This window comes from Pleurodeles waltl, chromosome 5 (assembly GCF_031143425.1).
Source record: "Pleurodeles waltl isolate 20211129_DDA chromosome 5, aPleWal1.hap1.20221129, whole genome shotgun sequence".
NCBI classification, from domain to species: Eukaryota; Metazoa; Chordata; class Amphibia; order Caudata; family Salamandridae; genus Pleurodeles; species Pleurodeles waltl.
The window spans coordinates 1685568889-1685591906 of NC_090444.1; the positions used below are offsets into that span (position 1 = coordinate 1685568889).

At 41.9% G+C, this 23018-nt stretch overlaps 1 protein-coding gene across 3 annotated transcripts in view; it reads left to right on the forward strand.

Annotated features, from left to right (window-relative positions):
* Positions 1 to 23018, forward strand: part of KLHL29 (kelch like family member 29) — a 1044731-nt gene that overhangs the window by 140607 nt on the left and 881106 nt on the right. The window lies entirely within an intron of this gene.

Below are 23018 nucleotides of genomic sequence, written 5' to 3' on the forward strand. Positions count from 1 at the left end.
TTTGTTGCTGCAATTCAACAAACAGCACATACAAAGCGATACTGTCTGGTAATGCCAGTGCTTCTTTAATCTTAAATTCATAACTGAAATTAATAAAAGTATGGTGCTCTTGTATGGAATTAAAACATCAATAATAAATATACAGAATACTGTTTCCAGGGCATAACACACCACCTCCTTCAGCGAACAGCCACGAATCAGTGTATTGTAGCCATGTTGTCTTTCTCTATTGTTTAACCTCTCAGATTTCCAAGCTGTTGTTCTTTTTTTCTTGCAATTGTTCGGTGCACAAAAGGAATAAGGGTCCACAGTGTTTAATAAAATGGTTCCCTGAACATCAAACATCACCCTGAGGTCTTTGCAGCCACTGACAACGAGGATATATTTTATGAGAGGGATTTTTCGCCAAGTGCCTTCCAGAAAGGGGACTGGACCTATCAACACATATGACAAGTGCCAGAAAATGTCAATGGATGCTAGTGTTGGCGAGGGATCAACGCATTCATGTGCCAGATTTAAACTAAGGGTCTAGATGATTAAAGGCTCTTCTACACCGAAGTATTCTGTTGTCATCACATCCACATGCCCTCCATGTGCGCAGTGCTATAGGTGGATTGAAATATCAAAGTAGGCTCATCGTCTCTTCTTCCTTTTTCCCACTTTATTTACGGGGGATCTCAGTGCATGAGATGAAACACAAGTGTCAGATCAACATTATTACACATTCTCATGTTTTACTAGGTATCGTTCAGTTGCTCCCAGCAAATGGCAGTGATGGCAGGATATCAAAGAGACTGTTCCAGACGTTGTAAAGTGTCGGAAGAAGATCTTAACACACTTGAGCTGCTGTGTCTTGCTGGGCGATGCACTACATATTGGTGTTTTTGTAGCCTCAGGGATGTAGCCCTGGATAACATTTGTTCTTTAAAAGATTTGAAAAAGTGCGTCTTCCTGCCCATACATTAAGTTGTATGTTGTCATTTCAGCTAAATTAGGAAGCCAAAATTTGTTCTGCAGAACAAAACAGAATGGTGAATTTCCTCGGTGCTCCTGAATCTTTAGTGTTGGTTAGGAGGTATTCTTGTAAAGGCACTAAGTTAATACTCTAAGCTTGAGTGGAAGAATATTTACTGAAGTTAGCATTTCAGATTTTAATATTACTTAATTCAGCTACCTCCAAATGAAAGGCTGCGTCTGCTTGAAAGCCCCAAGTAAGTATTGGCAGTGACCGCTTAGCTTGCTAGTGTTTAACAAATTCTAGAGGGATGAGGCACCCATATTCTAGGACAGTGGTTCCCAACCTTTTGATTTCTGTGGACCCCCACTTTAGCATTAATGGAATCCAGGGACCTCCACTGAATCATCATTGGAACCCGGGGACCCCCGCCTGAGTCATTACTGGAAGCTGGGGACCTAATTTGTCAATATTTAATATTTTTTAATTTTCTAGGCTCTCGTGGACCCCCTGAGAAGGCTTCGCGGACCCCCAGGGGTCCCCGGACCACAGGTTGGGAACCACTGTTGCATCTTTCTCAGTCGTGCTGTCTCGTCTCCACAGTCCTTCAGAATGAAGTTCCAAAAGTTACTGGTCTCAGTTCAGGTATAAATAACCTTATAATTAAGTGGAAATTTCAGACCGCCTCAATGCATCTAGAGGTTCCTTGCTGCATGTTCTTCTGAGCTGCTCCGAGTGCTGTGGGAAGGAGTTGTATAGTACTACCCACAACCAAAACATCAAAAGAGACTTTCTACCATCACTACAGTTATGTGGCATGTGTTCCAACTGGTCTGTATCTTCCATGGGATCTGGGCCCTATCAATTGCCCAGTGCTCTAAATAGCAAGTTCAACATCATTGAAGCAGGCTATCCAAGCAGACCCAGATTCCTGTATCCATACCAAACAAAAGTCCTCACTCAAGACCAATTATATTTTAAAATATATTTGTGCATGTACAGACTGTTATGGAAATACTTTATTCATGGAGTGTTTTGAGGCTTTCTATCCCTGGTGGTAATTCAAGAAAGAGCTTCACACAGTTCTTGCAGTGAATCATTGGAGCAGGGATTCAGACTAGAATTTGAAACAACTTGGTTTTCCTCCAGTTAAGCTGGGATTCGTCTCCAAAGCAGACAGTACTGTCTTCCCTAAGGTTCTTTTTTGCACTTTTTCTTTCAGTTCTAATCATCCAGAGCAGGGGTCTCTAACAGGTTGACCGCAAGTTACCTGTAGCTTGCTGCTTCGTTCTCAGTAGCTCACACTATATTGAAGTCAGATGGTTTGAAAATATGCAGCTACCCTTTTGCAAAGGCAGCACTTTGAAACAATGTGCAACCCGTACTGTGAGGCCTGGGAAGCTTATAGTGCAGAGTACCTGCTTCTCAAATTTTCATTATTTCTCTTTCTTTTTCTACTTCTTTTTTTCTTTTTCCTTACTCACCTCCCTGCCCTTTGATCTTTCTCTTTCCATACTTTTTCCATCTTGATTCACATTTTCTCCCCCTTTCTTGTTTTCTCTTGTTAGAGCTGGTGTCCTTGGCATGGTCTCACCTAACTTTTTGCCTCTACTTCCCAGGTTGTTGCTGTGTGCTGGACTCTGTTTTTGTTACTCTGGGCACTTTACCACTGCTGACCAGTGCAAGTGCTTCCTTCGTGAAATTGTATGTGTAATTCAATTTTCCATAATTGGCATATTTGATTTACTAGTAAGTCCCTAGTAAAGTACACTAGAGGTGCCCAGGGCCTGTAAATCAAATACTACTAGTGGGCTTTCAGCACTAATTGTGCCACCCTCATAAGTAGACCTGTAAATATGGCTCAGACCTGCCTCTGCAGTGTCTGTGTGTGCAGTTTTTAATCTGCCAATTCGACTTGGCACGTGCACTCACTTGCCAAGCCTAAACTTTCCCTTTTTATACATATAAGGCACCACTAAGGTAGGCCCTAGGTAGCCCCATGGGTAGGGTGCAGTGTATGTTAAAGGTAGGACATGTACTTTTGTGCTTTTACATGTCCTAACAGTGAAATACTGCCAAATTAGGTTTTCACTGTGCAATGCCTATCCCTCTCGTATGTTAAATTGGGGGCTGCCTTTAAATATCCTTAAAGTGCGGATAAAAATGTGGAGTTTAGGGTCTCTGATCTCGCAATTTAAAAATACATCTTTTAGTGAAGTTGGTTTTTAGATTGTTAGTTTGAAAATGCCACTTTTAGAAAGTAGGCATTTTTTTTACTTAATCCATTCTGTGACTCTGCCTGTGTGTGGATTCCCCGTCTGGGTCAGTTTGACAGTTGGGCTGTTCACACCTCTCCTCTAGACAGTGACACAAAGGGGGCTGGGGTGTAGCCTGCATATCTTGATTAGCCATCTGTGCTGGAGGGGAGGAGTGGTCACTCACACCTGAAAGGACTGTGCCTGCCCTCACATAATGCCATCTCTGACCCCCTAGTGAGTGTCTGGGGCCTGGCCTGGATAAGGAAAGATCTTGCAAACACTTAAGACTTTACTTTGACGTTTGCCAACTTCAAATGCAGAACTGGGTATAAGAAGAAGACCCAAAACCCCAAACTTTTTGAATCTTTCTGGAATCAAGAGGAACCTCTGCCCAGGAGAAGAGCTGAAGGAGGAGTACTGTCCCTTTGCTGTGTTGCTTTGCTGGACTGGCCTGCAGTTTCTGCTAAGAGTGCAAAGGGTGAACTTTGCTGTGTGTCCTGCTTGAGAAAATTCTCCAAGGGCTTGGAGTAGAGCATGCCTCCTGTTGGAAGTCTCAGGGCCACACCAAAGACTTCAGTTTCCTTGACCTGCAGCACTGGGAACTGTGTGTTTTGTGCTGTTCAAGAGGAGAAACCACCGCAACGCCGCAAACTTCGCTGCTGTCCTGCACCGTGACCTGCCGCCGCCCGGAGTCGCATTCCACAGTCCTAGTCAGGGTAAGTCAGATGCACAACCTAAATTAACTTGTGATCACCCTCTGGTAGCTTGACACAGAGCAGGCTGGCTTAATCTAAGAGGCAATATGTAAAGTAATTGTGCAACACATGCACAGTAGCACAATGTATACACCACAAAACGACTCCACACATGTTTAGAGAACTAGAGAATATTTATCTGAGTAAAACAAGACCAAAGTAACAACAATCCTGTAAGTAGAAGTCAAGATATTAATTTGTAAAAATTACATGTGAAATAATGCTCACTAGGGGTCAAAAGGTTACTTGAGGTCACACGGGACCAGTGCAAATCCAAAGTTGAGGTTGATTTCTAGAATCCACTGCGTCGCCGTCGAGCCATGCAAAGGTGGTCCCATGTGGTTGTTGAGCTCCATTGAAGTCAATGCAATGTGTTGTTGTCGAGCTGCGCCGAGCATCATTGTTGAGCCACACAGGCTGTGGATCTGATGTCGTCGAGCAGCCTCTGCATCCACGTCGAAGGGTGATGCGGTTACATTTTACAAACACGCACTCAAGGCGGTGCACCGGTTTTTGCAGTATTTAGCTACAGAACCCACTTCTGAGGGGCACCTCAGACAAGGGTAGGGCTCACAAATGGCAGAGTCCAACAGCATCAGGAGAGCTGCAAACAGTATTTGATGTCCCTGAGACTGCAGAAGAAACAGGGCAAGCCAGCAAGCCCTCGGAGACTCTCAAGGTCAGCAAGATGGGTCCATTCTTTGTCCTCAGAGGGGCAGAGATAAGTAGGCAGCAGAGCAGCCCAGCAAAACAGAGAAATAGTTCCTTGGAACAGTCAGTCCAGGCAATCCTTACAGCACAGCAGTATTTACTCCAATAGAGTTCTTCCCAAGTCCAGTAGTGATCTGATTTGGTAAGGTTAGAGTCCCAGTACTTATAAAGAAAAGTACCTTTGAAGTAAGGGTGACTTCAAAGTGTTTCCTTGAAGTGCACTGGTCCCCTTTCATCCCAGCATGTCTCAGGACTATCAGTAGGGGGTAATCAGTCCCTTGTGTGGAGACAAGCACTTCCCTATTGAAGTGTGAGCTCCCCTCCACCCTTTCAGCCCAGGAAGACCCATCAGAATGCTTAGGAATGCAGATGAGTTATTTGTCTCTCTCACCCTCCCAGTGTTTGTGACTGCCTGGGCTGGAATGCAAAAGTGTAGCTGTCACCTATCCCAGATGTGTATTAGAGACGGGCTGCAAGGAACACAGCGCAATAAGAGCAGATAAATGCCCGCTTTCTAGAAGTGGCATTTCTAAAATAGTAATGTTAAATTTGACTTTATTGTTCAAAAGGATTTATCTTCGCCATTCCAGTTATATAAATCATGTTGTAACTACTCCTTTCTAATTAGGAATTACAGCTTAAAGGTATATTAATAAATTTCCAATGCTGACCTATGGGAGGAGTTGGCCACACAGTAATTATAAATGACTTTTGGGAGCTTTCCATTACCAAGACATGCTAAACTCGAAATGCACATATCCTGCCATTTACTTACATAGCACCCTGCCCCATGGGCTACCTTGGGCCTATCTTAGGGGAGTTTAAGGCTTGGCAAGAGGTTTTAAATGCGAAGTCGAAGAGGCAGAGAAACCTCACACACGGGCTCCGCTGTGGCAGGACTGACACATGTTTTCAGGGCTACTTAAGTGGGTGGCACAATCAGTGCTGTCGGCCCACTAGTAGCATTTAAATGACAGGCTCTGGGTGTGTGGGATACCATTTTAGAAGGGGCTTGCAGGTAAATTATATATGCCGAACAGGTGTTACCCAATTTTAATATGATTAGTGAAGACAGCGCATGCACTTTTATACTGGTTAGCAGTGGTAAAGTGCTCAGAGGGAAGGCAAAAGCTCTAGGCTAACCTTGCAAAAAGGGCCATTTCCAACGCAGGCTAACCAGGTTGTCCTTATCTTTCTCAGTTTTCATATCAAATCATTTATACACCAGGAACTTGCTATGGTGAGGTGGATGCTGTATAATGCCAAGGATAGAATGAAGAACTTGATATGGTAACACGACGCCCAACTATTTTGGCAATAAGTTCAGTTTCTAGGAAGGAAGCGAGGAGAACAAAATTACTCCATGCTTGTGAGTGGATTAAAGAAAAGACTGAGTTGAGAAAAGAGACTAGTTGACTGTTATTCCATGTTTGGCCACTCCTGGCAAAGAATTGCAGAAAGAGATCCTTCACCATTGTCATGACACTCACATAGCTGCATATCTGGGAGTGAGAACGACAGTGTAGTTAGTTAAGAGGCCTTTATTATGGAACAGCCTGGATGACAGAAGTCCTGTTAGACTGTTATGATACTCTTACAATCTTTGTCTTCATCAAAATCAGAGCTGTCTCAAATATCAATTGATTTTTTGGTTTAAATTCTGTAAATCACAAGACTGTATAGTGTTGTCAGTAGTGATGGAAGGTCACTTTTTGAAAAAAATAATAAGACTGCATAGATTCACACAAATCAGCATTTCAGACCGTGGCTCTCAGTTCATCTGTGACTTTTAGAGCACATTATTGAGTATGTTGATTACTATTTTCAAGTCCTCAAGTTGCCATCTGCAAACTTTCTGGAAGATTGGAAGGCTAAATGGGATCTCTGAACAATATATTTGTTGTTTTATTATGGAACATCAAAATGACTGAGATACATGGGTACCATTAGAAGGATTTGCATACTACTCATTAAAAGTGCTTTATGATTTTCAGCATTCTATTTCAATTATTGTTTCCACCATAAGGTATAGCCCTCTTATTTTGGCATAAGGGATGTCCCATCGGTTCTAAACCTACTCAGTACATCGTCCAAGATTCTTCAGTCTGCTACTAGATAGCGAAGAAAGGTGAAGGCAGTGTACAAGTGTAAGCAAACAGACCGGTCTCCATCCCAGAGTATCAAGTAGGGGATAATATATGGATGGCTACAGCTCATTTAGTCATGCCAGGTAACCTTCCTAAATTCTTACCACGTTTAGTAGGCCTCTTTCAGATAGAAGGGGCTGTGGGAAAGACAGCAGTGCAGTTGATACATCAGGAAAAAAACTGAATACATCTGGTTTTCCGTGTCTCTAGAGTTTGGAAAGACCATGATTCTACACAATTTTAACCTACTGTGGCTCAAGTACAAAGGCATCCGAATATTAGAGGAAGGCAATAATAGATTACAGATGAAGTATGTGATATCTTGGAAAGGTTGTCAAGTCTTGGATCTTGGAACGGACTTTTTTTGTGAATGCTTCTTACCTGGTTTAACACGTTGATAAAACTCTGTTTTTAAAGGGGGTGCGTATTTGGGGTTGAGGTAATGTCAAGAGACAATTAATCATCATACACTGAGCAGTGAGAAGCCAGGTCAGCAGAAAATAGGTGGTTACATCGGAATATATCACTGAGAAGAAGGAAAAGTGTTAGACCTGGACTGGAGAGGTGGAAGACAGGCCTGTGGAGACGGGGGCTGAAAAGAAGAGACCAGCAATACAACCTGGCCAAAAGACAATCAGCAAGGTCTTCTCTGTTAACAGGATATTGTGGATGTGTTATATGGTTCCCTCTCCGCTCTGTTCACACACCTTTGCTGTTTTTCCCATTCGCTCAGTGTTTCTAGTCTGTTGGACTTGTGGCTTCAACTATTGCATTAAGGAACCTGGAGATCCCAATGTTCCATATATTCTGCTGCCTTCCTTGCTTCCAACATCGTAGATGGTGTCCTGGTTTTCTCTGGGGTTTGTCAAAGGCCTGTTAACTGGAGTGTGGAGTAGGTCTGTACAGTGCGAAAGATCAGTCGGTGATCGGTGACTGCCCTTGATTGCCAGATACTTAAGTAACCTCTGGTTTCTCAAAGTTTCCATCCTTCTAATGTGAACTATTACATCGGTAACCTGTTAATAACTGCCTTGCAACCTCTTGCTCTTCATTGATTTTACATGTTAAGGTCAATCCAATAATGCAGATTCCCTCACGATACACCTTGTAAAACATTGGTTTATAGATATAAAGAGCAATCCATAGAATTGTGGGAAACAATAAACAAAGCCCTGAGCAGCAAATACCCCAACCCAGACTACAGCACACTTGTAGTGTAACGGAGTGTCATCTCGGCAACATGGGATCACGCCTATGTCACTTCCTCATTCCAACTTCGACAGTTAGGTTGTACATAATTTCCACCTCATATTCCCTCCTTGTACTCGCCATACACACACGCCCTTTTCAATGTCGAGGACACGCCCCTAATTACTTAATTTTTGTACAGAATTCTTTAGGATAGTGCACATGAAATGCTCTTCTTTCACTGTGTGTTCATCTGACTTTTCCTCAGTAGCTGGTAAAATGTTGTTAAATATGCTAATTGATATGCCTTTGCCCTCTCTCTTATGTTGTATATGCAATGCTCCCCCCTCAACCATAGCCAATGTCCTATCATTCAGCAGCCGCTTCTTAGCATTCGATAGTCTACATGACTTAAACGCCATGACAACATCACTATTGGCTTATATCAAGGCTAAATCCACAAATGTACACACTTATGTGGTTGATTTATTTTTCATTATTTGTTCTAGTAGGTACACCAGAGGATTAAGTGTCACGGATCTCCTTGACATTTCTTGTATGTCAGAACTTCTGACCAATATTATTCTATCTGATTACATTTCCACACCAGGTGTTAAGTCATCTTTCACCTGCAGACATCTTGGACAAGAGTCAGCCATTTCGCGGTATATTCTGGCTGTCTGCATTGGGGACAGATGAGTTTACTGTAAATACATCGGTTGAGTGAATTTCAAGATAGGATTCCTCTTAACCCTCTTTGTATATTCAGTTATTTTATCCCATACACCTTATACAATCTTTCACAAGTTTCTACTCCCAATTTTCTTTCAGTTGTGACGTATCGGTGTAGTAAATGGCTGCCCCATTCCACAGCTGTATTGATATATTAGAGGCAGAATAACTGTTTTGACTGGGGCGGCTGAGTGAGAGCAGCACTGAGCGCCTGTGACTACATTGCACCCTTGGACACACCCCCAAGAACTGCTTTGCATTCTGAGTGCAGTAGAAGAGGTGCCACAGCTTGTGTTTTGTCTTCTTTTTCTCTTGGATCACTTACCCATGTTTTTACCACTGACGAGGTGGTGGTGTGCCTTTCTCTACATGCCCACTGGCTGGGCCTCACATAGCAGAGAATTGTGGAATATCATCATCTTCTGTGCCAAGACTGATTCCCTAGGCTTAGTCCTGACAAAAAGCGGGCCATGACTTAATTGTTACTCTTCATACCATGAAAATCGACTTCATCTGAATACTGTCTTCTGCCACGATAAAGCTGCACTGCCCCACTGAATGTTTCCTTAGCTCCAATAATTAGACTGCATGTTGCATCATTTCCTCCATTGTCCACATAAACAGCACCATGTCCAGAATTGATTCATGGAATACCACCGAGCTATTGTTCCCTGATTTTCGATTACCTGAGTCTAAATCTAAGTAAGGTTAGTTGACTGCCGGGTCATTTAGTGGCCTTCAAATGCTGCTTTGGATCTGGAGTAATAGGTTGTTTTTGCCAAGTCTGTATATGAAGGCATTCAACACAGTGCAGCAATGTCAAGATTGAAAGTAGGGTCCTTTAACTGGATTTTTAAATTGGACGGTGATAGATATGAGTCTTCAAAGAGATTTGTACATCATATCAAATATAACTTACTGCTGTTCAGCTAAGTTCCAGGCTTAAAGTGGATTGATGGGTGTAGGTTTAAATAAAGAGTGCAATGATGTTCTGTCAGTGGTGTCTAATTTTTAACTTGCCATACTGTGGTAAATAGGAATGGAACATAACTGACTGGACTCAACTTTACTCCAAAATGTCTTCAGTGTAAGTTCTGTCAAAAGCCCTAAATTCCACATAATAAAACATTTTCAAAGTAGCATAGACCGTGTTAGCTTTTATGAATTTCAAATGCCAGCTCCATTCTAATAAAGGGCTAATCTTAATTTACTAGTGGGTGTATTGTATTCCTTCCTCGAGTTGAGAGACCTTGATGAACCAGTTGAAATACCTTGGTTTCCTTCCAAATCTTAAAAATTGAGTTTCATAATATCAGATTCTATTTTAGGTGATTTTCAATGTTATAGGTAGCTAAGCAACCCAGCAACATTTGAAGACACTTGAGTCCTATTGTCGCTTAGGTTCTCATTATCCTAATGAAACTACTGGATTTGAGTGGCAGAATCACCTGTACTGCAGGGGACTGGGTGTGAACCCACACCAGGTGACATCTGTCTGCCTAATCCGGGTTTTCTTCCAGCTAGCTAGCAGTACCTCATCTCCATCCAAGAGCAGGAATGATTGAGCAACCGGGCGCATGACACAAATGACTCCTCAGGGAAATCGTGGTCACTCAAATCTCATCCGTTTCTTTCAGTTACATTAGTCTCACTTGTGCAAGGACAATCAGAGGCAGAGTATAGTCCAATAAGGTTTTGTTGAAGTAACTGCATCTTAGATAATAAAGCATGTATTGCAATAACTAGGACAATGAAGCGCACAACAGGAATAAAATTGTGACGAGGAGAGTAAAACACAAAAATAATGCTCCCATGGTGTCACTAAGATTGTGAAGGATAGTTCCTACCTAGGCTATGTTAGAGCACAGCATGTTAACCCCCAAATCTGTCCTTCAGGTTTCCCCTGGGAAGACATCAGCCCTCATACCTGAGAAAGAGGCCTGCAGTGTACATAAGCAGCTGCAGCGAAGCAATCAGCATACAGTCGTGGTCATGTGACTGGAATCTCCCTCTAACGTATATGGGTCAAACTAGTGTTTTTATAATAATACAGCTGATGTTCCAAAAAAGGATCCCCACGTAAGTGTGTGTATGTTTCTGTGAACATGGAAGACAAAGCGTACCACTTTTGCCGGCAACCTATCTTACAGCAGCCTTGAGAAAAGCACAGAGTGAAAGAAATATCTTAAGAACGCAGTGCTGGCCTAGGCAAAGAACAGCTAGATAGAGAAAATAAAACAAGACCGCAAATGTAGCTCTTGTTAAAATAATATAACAAAGCTGAATAAAATATATCTAGGTTAAAGGGCACAGGCGGCAGGCCTAGTTTGCTAAAAATAACATGTGTACAATTATAGCTAAAATGGCTACACAACACTATCACAAAAGACAAGATCATCTGCTTACATAAGTAAAATCAATATAAACATCAAAATTATTGGCGGAAAGCATTGGCATGATGCATGTTCTGTTGGTAGATCTGCAGAGTGTCATTAATTCAGGCTGCAGAGCCAAACTGTACCTGCCTAATGAGCCCTAAAAAAAAGGTGAAACCAGTCCTGGGCTTCTTCTGTTCTGGTTCAAGGAGGACGTGGCCTGGCAGTGTCGGCTTGACTGTTCCCCTTAGAGCAGGGTCAACGCAGATTTGCATATGACTAGATCCAAACTGAGTCTGCATGGTGTGCGAAATATTAGGGCTTGGGATGCGGCCTGAGCAATTGGCAGTGGCTGGGATGAATTAAAGCATTTCATCCATCACCTTGTTTTTTGATAGCAAAGATCCCCTTTGTGATCAGGGCCAGGTAAGAATTGTAAATTCTTCATGAGAAATTGTTTAGTTACAGAGCATCCACAGGTTGTGATGGAAGGCCGGGAGAGGTGTTTGGGAATATTCAAAAGGTTTCGGTCAGCAAGGAAAATTATGTGATACTTACTAGTAAGAAACTTAAGTATGTTAGCACCATCTTTAAAACAAGCATTTGCAATTCAATGGGTCTCGCGTTTGCTCGAGTTAAAGCTATTAGCGTTGCAAACTCCTAACCTTTCTTGACACATAAACTGAAAATGAAAAGTAAAACAATTTCTCATAGGGGAGCCGACGACCGCCATGAAGGTGCGAAGGAGACACACAAAAGGAACAGAAGTTCACTCGCAGTGAAACGTATTGGCAAAAGTGCAATTATCCATTTAACCGGCAAAAGTGCAATTATCCATGTAACTGGCAAAAGTGCAATTATCCATGTAACAGGGTCGATGTCATGCAAAGAGCTCGACTGCTGCCCAGCAAGATCGCGCTGCCTGTGAAATAAAGAGGAAAAAGTAGTCCAGAAATCATTCCGAAAACATGGAGCGTTGTATGTTTTCAGTAGTTGCCCGGTGCGCTCGAGGCAAGCTTAACACCGGAGAAGGCATGACATATGCATGCCTTTCACTAATTAAATCAAGCACTTTTTAAAAGGGAAGCCCACAAACCAACTAAACTGATGGACGTGGCATGGGCGTTGTTAAAAACCCACAGAGAGATTACACCAGGGACAGAGCGCTTTGCGCTCAACCCTAAACATGCAATTTAGGAAACCATTTCCTGTTCTGAAATTTGTTTAGCTCAATGAAAAGCTGTGGATCATAAGTGGTTAGCTTGCATTTATGAAATGCCTTAGAACTATCAATGTGCTGTTAAGTGTTATTATAATTCCATCTTCAGTGATGCGCGATTTTCTCGACCTAAGAAATATAAATCGGTCGCAAGTTGTTCGCTTCTCTTTTATAGCGATTGCGTTTTGTGCATCCTGTTGACAAGTCGCCGAAAGGTTTTTATTAACATGTTCGAGCAGAATACTGTCGCAGTGTTTTTTGTGTCACATCTCTTGTGTTTGTTCGCAGAGCTGAAACATTGTCAAATGTACACAAACGTAATTAATATTCAATATTAGATCGAATCTCAAATTGATCAAGCCCAGTTGCTTAGCCAATTTCCTTCTTGTGAGCCGGTGTAAACAGAGAAAATGTAGTCATTCCGTCATTCAGAATTCTGCTTCTTTTGGCACCTCAAACAATATTCACGCCAGCTACATATTTTTATTTCCTGCATGAATTATTTACATTCGTTTTTACAGCCCGAAGTTAAAGACGTTTATTTTATTTTCACAGCGAGTGACATTTTTGTGTTTGACCTGTATGTTAGAATTCTACCTAAGGCCAACAAGTCTGTTCCCCACGGGGATCCGTAGTCTTGTAAGTATTTATTCTAATTGGTGTACTCGCTTGCACAATCAGGCAGACGTGCGTAGGTAGACGCGGGCTAATGAATGTCTCTCGTTGCAAAGGGTAGCAAGGGAGTCACGACCACAGACGTGGACGCGCAGTGACGACAGTAACAAGAAACGCATATATTTTTTTTATAGCATCCGTGTTTATGTATTTTTGCATCCATCTCTGTTATTTTTTATTTTTTTTTGCACGTGCACGTTCTTTTCCCCTCATATTTATATGCTGCTCCGACACCCTGGAGGTTTATTCTATTTCCACCACTACTCTTCATGGAGTGCTTATTTACTACACTTCTGTGATCCATATGCAAATGATCATTGGAATAGGACTGCATTCTTAGGGCTTTTTGTGTGAACCGCTACATAACAAGAAAACATGCATGCTGCCAATTAGTCAATGAGCAAAATGCAAAATGTAGCCTGGAAACCCAGATGGGGCCTTCTTTGTGGAATAAAGGTGTTAGTACGCTTGTTCAGCTGGGAACACGGATAATTGGGCTGATAACCACCTGATCTTGGTAGAAGGGCATCTGTACCGCCTGGTTTGGATGTAGAATTGATTTCTCAAAAAAACCCTGTCTCACTAAAAGTTAACGCACTGCAATGATTAAAAATACAACTGGAAATGAATATGTTGCAGGAACTATAAACTAATTCCATAAAATGTGTACTATGATCCAATCTGCCTTGTCTCCTTGTACCTACACCAACAACCAAGGAGATGCAGAGAAAGGAACACAGACATAGATTGACACACAAATAACAATCATTGGTAAAGCCAATAGGTCGGCCTTTGTGACCAATTAGCTTTATGAATAATTTGTAGCCCTGCTGTATGCACTGTTTTGTGGGCTCGACCTAAAAAGCATGCAGACTGGGGCAAATTTGTGTTCCGGTTCAGGGAAGACCTGCCTTGGTAGTTTGGGTTGGACTGGAGCAGGGTCAAGCCTGCTTTGAATATAGCTGGGTCCAAGCTGAGGTGGCATGGTGTGCAAAACAATGATGGATTGAGATGCGGCCCTCGAGTAATTACTAGTGGCTGAGATTAATTCAATCAGTCCTTCCATCACTTTTTTCTATAGTTTAGTGTGTTACCCTAAGTGGAATGAGTATGCCCAGACGTGGGTCCTGTGCACACTATGTTGCTTGAATCAAGCTGTACCCTGCTGATGAGCCCATAAACTAGGGCAAAACCAGTCCTAGGTTCTTGTGTTCCAGTTCAGGAAGGACATGTCTTGGCAGTTCAGGCCAGACTCTTCCAATTGGAGCAGGGTCAAGACTGATTTGCATATAGCTTGGTCCACACTGAGGTGACATGGTGAGGTAAAATATAGATGAACTGGGATGAGGCCACGCGTAATTACCAGTGACTGAGATTACTTCAAGTATTCCATCCATCACTTTTTGTATACTCTACTGAATATTATGTAGGCATAGGTTCACAGTATTGGAATATGCAAATGTGGGGCTGAATGAACACAAACCTTTATCACTACATCTATCTGAGCATTTCCAGGTGTACGGCATATATTACATTCTACTGTTGAATCTTCCCAAAAAACTTAGTTTCCTATTTTTATTTGGACAATTTGAATACTACAAATACTTGTTTGCTTATATTTTGTCACTTGCATTTGTGATTTTTACATAATTAATCTTTCCACACAGGTGGTCTTTATTGTTTAGCAAAGGCCTACTGGTGGAAGAGAATAAGAAGCTGACACTGGGCAGGATAAATGGGTTTCATTTCCTGAAATTAAATAAGTGTCGGCTGCAACTGTTTACTTCCTCAGAATCCCCAGCACCACCATTACCACCTTACTGTAAAGTGTGCTCTGTTGCATTACCTGCACTTTAATCCTTGGGTCCATAGGTATTAGAGCTTATTAGACACCTGTGTGTCTCTACAAGACCTTATCACTTTTAAGAGGATGACAAACATGCAGAAACTCTAGGTTGATTTACTGCCACATTCATAGAAGAACTTAATTGAGCATGTGCACTAAGTGTACTATATTATCAGCAACATTTTATTAGCTGTAGCATCGTATAGCCAGGGTCACTGGAATTATGTGACAGGGGAGAACTAAATTATGTAGTAAATTATGTAGAAAGAAAAGTCAAATTATCCAGCATAATGCAGCACATTTTGTGATAGTATTCCTTAATTAGTTTGTCATGTTTGCACTTGTTAACACAATCTAGGTATTGGTGGCACCTCATTAGTGCCAGTGTAACAATAAGATATAGCAACAATCAATAGAAAGATGACCAATCAACCTTTGCAAAGGGCCTTCCATTGCACTGTGACATGTGTTGCTGCATTTTTAGTAACTGTTAGAAATTGAGTCTCTATCTGGCAGAGGTATCCAAGTAGGCACCACAACTCTAGTCAGGGAATTCAACCTGTGCCCAACCTCTGGAATCTTGGCGCAGAGCAGTAAGACTTAACTTAAGGGACAATCTGTAATGTATTAAAAACCACACAAAAATGATCTACACCAGGTTAGAAAAATAGGTCTTAATTTAATGAACAAGACAAAACCAAAAAGACAGAATTCCAATAAGTAGAAGATGAAATACGTTTTTTTAAAGAAAATCTTCAGCTGTGGTGCTTGAAAGCTTAAAGCCCCAACCAGGGCTATCTGGTCATGCTAGACTGGGTTAAATCCAAAAGAGCAGGCTGACTGCAATGGAACTTGGGCCGGCTACAGGACCAACCTTGTCCTGTACCTTGTGTGAAAGGTTGCATCAACATTAAGGATTCGATATAAGGAGCAAAAGGGCCGATGTGAAGGCGATGCTTGCGTTCTTATCTGCTCAGTTGGGGATCTGTCATTGTTGAGCTGCGCAGTCATTGATGCGTTGTCCTTGAGGTGTGGCATTGATCCCGGTGTGATGAAGGTGCTGTGTCGTAGTCGAGCTGCACAGCCAGTGATACGAAGGTTCTGTGCCGGGGCTGATGGTGATGCGTTGCTCCTGAGCAACACAGTTGGCGATGCAAAGTCCTCACCCTCAGCTGCAGTGGTGATGCATCAACATTGAGGAGATATGTGGCAGTTTCTGATTGATGCAGTGACGACACTGCTTGGATTTTCTGGGAACAATGCTTCAGAACCCACTTCCAAGGGCCCAGGACTGGATTGGCACCACTTGCCAGTGTAGGACCAACAATTAGCAGAGTTCGGAAGCTGGACGAAGTCTTTGATATCTATGAAACTTCAGAACAAGAGGCAAGCCAGCAAACCCTTGAAGTCACTTTGGTTCTGTAAAGATTCAGGTCAAGTCCTTCTCACTATCAGGCAAGGAGGACAACCGGCAGTGGGGCAGACACAGTAAAGCTGGAGTCCAGCAGAGCAGCCGACCTTTCATGAGCACCGCAGTCCTTCCTGGCAGGGTCAGAAGTCCAGTTGTTATACCCATTGGTGCCTTTAAAGTGGGGGTGACTTCAAAGAGCGACTCTGAAGTGCACACAGGTCCTCCTTTTCCTGCTCTGGCCCCATACACACTACCAGGGGGTATGCAGTTCTTTGTGGGGGGGACAGGCACAGCCCTATTCAGGTGCAAGTGTCAGCTCTTCCCTCCCATCTAGCTCAGTGAGACCCTGGTGATGGTCCATCAGGAGGTAAATGATGCACCTCGGCTCCCTTTGTGTGTGACTGTCCACAAATGCACAAAGCCCAGTTGTCACCCAACCCAAAAGTGTATTGGAGGCAGGCACACAGGGTTTAAGAGCAGAAAGATGTCAGCTTTCTAAAAATGGCCTTTTTAAAGTTGCAATCATAAATCCAACGTTACTAGTAAAGAGGATTTATAATTACAAGTCCATAGGCACCAAACAAAACTGTCCTACTCCTCCTAAATCAAGAATTACACTTCATAAATGTATTAAGGAATCCCCAATGTAAACCTATGAGAGGTTAGGCCTCACACTAGTGAAAAACAAATTTGGGACTATTTCACTACCAGTACATCTAAAACCAAAAGTACATGTCCTGCCTTTTAGTTACATAGCACCCTTTTGCACGGGCTACCTAGGGCCTACCTTAGGGAGGAGTTATATGTACTAAAAAGGGAGTTTAAGGCTTGGCAAGGGGGTTTTAAATGCCAGGTCGTCATGCCAGTAAAACTGTACATACAGGCTCAGCAGTGGCAGCCCTGAGACATTTTTAAAGGGCTGCTTAAGCAGGTGGCACAATCAGTCCTGCAGGCCCACTAGTAGCATTTAATTTACATGAACTGGGCACATGTAGTGCATTTTACTAGGGACTTACAAGTAAATTAAATATGACATTTTACACCCATCAAATCTCACATTTTGAGGCACAGGGAGATTCATTTGCTGGAAGCTAGGCCACATATTCTCTCATCTTTTCCTTATGGAAAATCAGCTGCAAAATCTAGGGCAGCAGGAAAGGTTTATATGAGGTGTGCAGCATATATTTATTAGTGGGTGTAGTTAGCAATGAGTTATTGCACATGTTTTATGCTTTCCTTTCTATTTGAGGTAGAAATAATTGAGTCTTGGAGAAGTCCCCTATATGCAGGGTCATAGGTTCATAGGGGGGTGGGTGTTTGGGATGTCACACCCCCCTCCAACAATTGTATTTTCTATTAAATAGGTATAGGCGCTTTCTGTCAGGTATAGTGAGGTGTCTATTGGATTTCACCAGGAATTTTTACACACAGAGTAAAACACACTCTATCCCCCTCTGCTTTGAAGGTCTTCAAAAAAGTTTATTTTACAAAATATTGTGTTTTTCCTTCACTTAATACCCCTATCAATCTGCATTTGTCTCCCTTTCTACAGCCCTTTAGTTTTTTCTCATGCACCCTCCTTGTCGTGTGATGTATTTTATCATTATATGCTAGCGCGATTGTTGTAAAATCGGAAGCTCACCCCCATATCTTAAGGAACAAGGTACTCCCCGGCCTATATAGCATCAGTGTGCCATGAGTAATGTATTTGCTTTAGATTTCACACTGTGGGCAGATATTGCACTATGAAACGGGTAATAAGCTAAAATAACTGACCCTACCGCAGTGCTAAAAGGTCAAGTAATTGATAAGATTGTCTTGTACAAAAAATAAAAACGTGAACTGCAAAGCCTGCGCACAGCAATTCTGTTGTTGGACAGTAGGAGTTTTCAAAAAACATGATCTGAATCGCCATCATGGAAGAAGGATTTCAGACTCTTGGCTTAATTGAGACGCCACTAATAGAACATTCGAGTGATTACATCAGCCGGATAATCTTGCACAAACAAGCACTGGCAAATCCCGTCGATCGGGCTTTAATTTGTTAATGCATGTGTACACCCTTTAAAAAGGCCTTTAAGTGCATTAACACGTTAAAGTCAGTCCTATGCGCTTTTCCAGTGCTTGTTTATATTTAATATTTCTCTAACCCATCCCATCTTTGTTATTATCTCTCCCTTCCCCCTTATGTGCCACGTATCCGATTCCCTGTGAGGGGGCTTATTGTGCTATCTTTGACACTTTGTGTCGCTGCGGTTGCCTTGGTGTGGCTAATATGACAAATGTGACCATTTCGATGAGTCGACTGGGGCTGCCGCAACCCAGATGCGTCAGATACATGTATGTTGAAGTTTGATGACTTTTCAAAATAGCCACTTCATTTTTCAAATTTCCTCTTCTAGGTCTCCTCCCTCATCCACCCACCCACCCAGCAACAATTATACAGTTCCTCTGACATTTCGATCTCCGGGCTTTGCACAATATTCCGCGTTTTTTCAAGATCAGCACATTTCTTGCAGCCGAGGAGTCAGACTTCCTCTGTGTACATTATAAACCCAACATGAAATGACGGGTCACGTGATTTGTGGCTTATTTATGCGCATAATGCTGCTCTTTTCATTTCAATGTTTTTTTTTGTTTACCTACTGGCTATTATTGACTGTCTGGCCTATGCATTGTCTTTGGTGAGCTTTGGTGTTTAAATGTCTAAAGCCGGTGAACATGCTGCTTTCTAGCAGGAGGTTCCCCTTGCCCGTGTCATGCATCACACACCTACAAAAACTCTTAGCACGAGCGCAGGGCCAGATGCCACCTTTTTTTCAAAAACAGAGTGCATCTAGCTGCTGATTTTTACATGGACGCTAATTAAATACGTTGTGTGCTATTTAAAAAGGTTTGCTACCACAAGTTAGCAGTTCCAGCACTGTGGGGATTGATTTCTGATTTTACCGTAGCAGCACATATTAAAAACACAATAAAACAGAAGGGCATTTAGAAGGGTTTTTAAAGGGGGAGGGAAGGGTTCAGCTGGTCCCTCACTTGAAAACCTCTGCCCCAGTGGCCCATCTTCCACAAGGCGGTCTGGTCTGTGCATTGGACTTTACTTAAGAGAGCCTTCTGCTGTATACTTTGTTTTTGCTTCAAGCTCCAGAAGGAAAACAATCTGTGTCCCCAATGCAGAGAGAAAACGTCCTGTGTGCAGACCACTGGAATTACGTGGCACAGGTGAGCCATATTATGTGGCACGGTTAAGTAAATTATGCAGCAGGAAAAGTCACATTATGCGACGTAATTAGGCACATTTTGTGAGTATTACGTCATTATGATGTTATTTTACACATGTTAACACTGTCTGGGAATTGGTTGCACATAGTTAGTACCAGTTCAACACCTGATATATCAATAAGCAAAGGAAAGATGACCAGTCAAGCATCCCAAAGGGGCTTCCAACGCTGAACAGAACAGGTGGGATCTGTTGTGGATATAGTGAGGTTCCAGATATTGAAGATGGTGGGGACATTTGCCCCAGTTAATTTTGTGTGTAATGTAGAGATTAATTGTTTCAGTGAAGTATTTTTTGAGCTGGCTTAATGTGTGATCATTTTGGAGGTGGTGTCACATTGGTGGGTTGAAAAATGTATATGCAAGCAAGCTCTTCAGTATTATGATAATACCTACATTGAGGAAAATCCCAGGTAGTCACAATTTCCAATTACAAACCAGCACTGTGATACGTGTTGAGATTGCCCTACTGCATTTGCTGCTTGAAATATGGGCTGTAATTTATGCCTCTGATGATTAACCGCCCACAAAATTGCATCATTCTTCCATCAAGCCCCTTCAGGCCCAATAGGTATGTTTTAATATGGAGAAAAGCTTTGTTGAGTATTTTTGGTTTCTTAACGTCCTATGTGGTAAGTGGATATTGCTTTTAGCATTCGTGGGACATTTAGTTGGTATTTGATTCATGAATGATGGTGGTGAGTGTTTGTTTGCTATGCATGAATTTATTTTCTTGAAGCGAGATGGTGTTTTTGCTGCACTTGAATATTTTTTGATGCAGAGCTTTTATTTTGTTTTTTCAAAGGGAGTGCTTTTACCTGGTAACATAGTAAGTGTTTAATGTTTCTCTATGGGGTATCAGTTCTTATCCATATCAGGCCTCTTCTACCATCTCCTCTTTTCTTTGGAGCCCATATTTTCAAATTTGACTTGCTTTGGCTTCTCAGCACTGCTTTGAATTCACTGAATAGATTTCTCCTGATGTAGCTCAGTGAGTTAAACTGCTAAGAGGCGTGTGTATTTTGGAGGTCACAGATTGCAAGCCTAGTGAGACAGACTAGTGGGTTAATATATTTAGATATATGTATATATATATATATATATATATATATATATTTGTGTGTTTGTGTATATATATATATATATTGAGCAGGCAAGTCAAATGTTCTATTCCTCCTATTAACGCTGAATTAGGCTAATAAATCTTCTAGAAATGTGTATGGAAGCTCCATGCCACTGGTTCTAACCCAAGCAATGAACTGTGTGTGGAGTACAACATATGGTGACCCCCAGGAAGCGGATAACTGGTCTGTGATGTAAGGTCAGTATTGATATTAATTAATGTATGTTAACCATAGCTGTAAACATTGTGTTCAATAATGAAAGCTCCTTTGTGGTGAAACCTATTAGCTTGGGCGATTATATCACTAGAGCTATGTAGTTAGAGTGGGAATTGTATCCTTGGTGACAGAAAATCAAGCTCCAAAGCGATGTCGGAGGACCTATGAGAAGGTATATAAGTTAATTAAATTCAGAAGGAGAGAGAATAATTCCCTCTACTGCTTCAATGTTTTTAACAAGACTGTTTTTATTCTTTTTTTCTTTCTAACCCCTCATACTTACTTTGAAACATGATACGAGACATAGTAGGATGTATCAAACAAAGCTACTGAAAGCCCCTATGCTCCAAGTCTGACTGCTCCAGTTGTAGCACTTCTCTCCTTGCTCAGTGAACTATAAGAAATAATAGTGAAACAAAATGGAAATCGTGCACAGGATAAATTGTCCCTTAAAAAACATAATTCTTCAGTCAGCTCACAAACCAAGTCTAACTGGATCCCCGAGCTGGCCACAGAATTGCCAGCCCATGATTTAGGGCGGCAAGTAAAATCTTTAATTAGAGACAAATGTCCTGAGTCGCTAGTGCTCATTACAGAAATTGACCCATTATGACTATTGATAAGCAAGGTTATTTAGCTGAATTTTATTAATGAGGAGCAAAGTAGAAATATTGAAAAGAAAGCCAATGTGTCCCAGCTCTAAAGGCCTGTTACCCATCAAATGTGTGCACATGCTTCAAGATCCATCTGCCTTGATGTATATGCGCTCATACCTGCCATTTGGCAAACCATTCCAAGATGGCAGATGATGTGCATGAATGCACTGTGGTGTGCGCTAGCATTATAAAACCTGGCAGCCTTGTATATTTACCATTGTAATATGCTAGATGGCTACACTAGAATGGAAAATTAAAACATCAACCGAGATCAGTAAAGCCATCCAGTCAGGAGCAATGAGCTGACCCAAAGCCCACTCCATATGATATATATGGGACAAAGTAGGTCTGCCTGCAGACAGATAAAGCTGTCAGTAGCCAACACCTTACAAGATTAAGCAATATGTTCTACATTGGAGACAAGCAACCTGATGGCTCATTGTGCTCACCAATAACAGGGAAACATGTAGGTTGTGAGGTTGAATCCTGACAAGGCTAACTTAGGCAAACTCATGCTTCCACCCTTCAGTGATTAGTAAAGTCAACACCATTAAACTGGATATTAGTAGGACTTCTTGCTTGTAGTGCTTAGAAATGTTCATAAGTATGGTATAAATGTATAATTCTCTGGGTGAAACAGACGAGTCAGCTTGCCACAGCTAGCCCCTCACCATGAGGAGACCCCTAACAGAGCACATGCGCTATTGTTTTTCCAGTCAACTCCTGGGCCCGTTCTGTGAGCATCAATGGAGTGTGTGGGTGTGGACCTCAAAAGGATTTCTGATAGGGCGCCCTGGAGCAAGGTTAAGTTTCATGAACGGGGTGAAAAGACTCAAAAATAATAATAAGAAAAATAATTATATTATTGATCTATATCTCTTCATATCATGCAGTCAATGCTGTCTCTTCTGTGCACCATGAATATCAGTTGTGACCGTTTCTTAGCTTAATAGTACTCTATTACAGACCTCAGAAGGATGGGTGACTGAGTAGGCACTGTCAGGGTTTGACCTTTTGACAAGCAGATTACGTCAGATGTCAGCAGTGTGCAATAACCTACCTGAGCATTGGGTTTGCTCTTTCAGGAAAGGTGGCAAGCATAAGATGAACTTTGGGAATTATGTTTTTAGGTAAGTTCCTAATACCTTGGCCAGAATGGAGAGGTTTCATGGGGTGGAGGTAGAGAGAAGCCACAAACTTTTCCTCTCCCTGATCTTTGGGAAAACATTATTAGCCTGCAGCACACCGCTGTTGATAGCAAAACAAGATGGGTAATACAGACGACTCTTTCATGCAGAGGCGGGGTGGCATTAGTTTAACTTTTTTATCCTCTGCTGCTGGCTCCCTAAAAGTGAGCACTCGTGACTTACCCCAAGTTAAGAGTAGAGAAAAAAAAATAGGTGTTTTGCGAGATTTGTGAACTAGTTTTACCGATTCGCAAATCATACATTTGGGTTTTTTCAGGTAT